We start from the raw sequence: 690 nt of genomic DNA on the forward strand, positions 1-690 counted from the left end.
AAATGATTACATTTTGATTGAAATAAAATATATTTTGTTGTTAATAGCTATTGTAACAATTGCAAATAGTGCAATGAGGATATATAAAATCCATAAAAGAACATTAAAAAGAAAGTATCAAACAAGAGCCGCGTCTGTTGAGAACGTGATCTAAAAACAAAAAAAAAAATAATTTTTGTATATAAATACATAAATATCTAAATTTGTAATATTGTATTTTATTTATGTATATTTTTATAATTGTATTTGTGAATTTTATATGTAAAAAAAAAAAAATTAAAATGTGGTACGATATTATATGGTATTTTATAATTATGGTGGTTTACTGGATAGTAGTACTACATATGTTATTAACAATTCGTTATCTAAACCTAAACCAATAGCATGCCACAAATTTTATATTTCAAGTCTATTTAAACCTAAATGGAATGGATTGAAATTTTACAAAAACTATATAGACTAAGTTTTACAAACTCTTTTGCAGTCTGCAGTAAAATAAGAGTAACAAAAGAAACTTTTGATAGACATTTTAGTAACTTGACTAACAATTTTGAGCTACCGAAACAAATAGTTAATAATAACAATAAAGTTCTAACATTAGAACAGAAAAAGACTACTTCTAAAATATTAAAAGAATACGAAGAAAAGATAGCTAAACTTTTAGTTCAAAGAGGATTAGAATTGAAAAAA

The sequence above is a fragment of the Teleopsis dalmanni genome, chromosome 1 (genome assembly GCF_002237135.1).
Source record: "Teleopsis dalmanni isolate 2A chromosome 1, ASM223713v2, whole genome shotgun sequence".
NCBI lineage: Eukaryota > Metazoa > Arthropoda > Insecta > Diptera > Diopsidae > Teleopsis > Teleopsis dalmanni.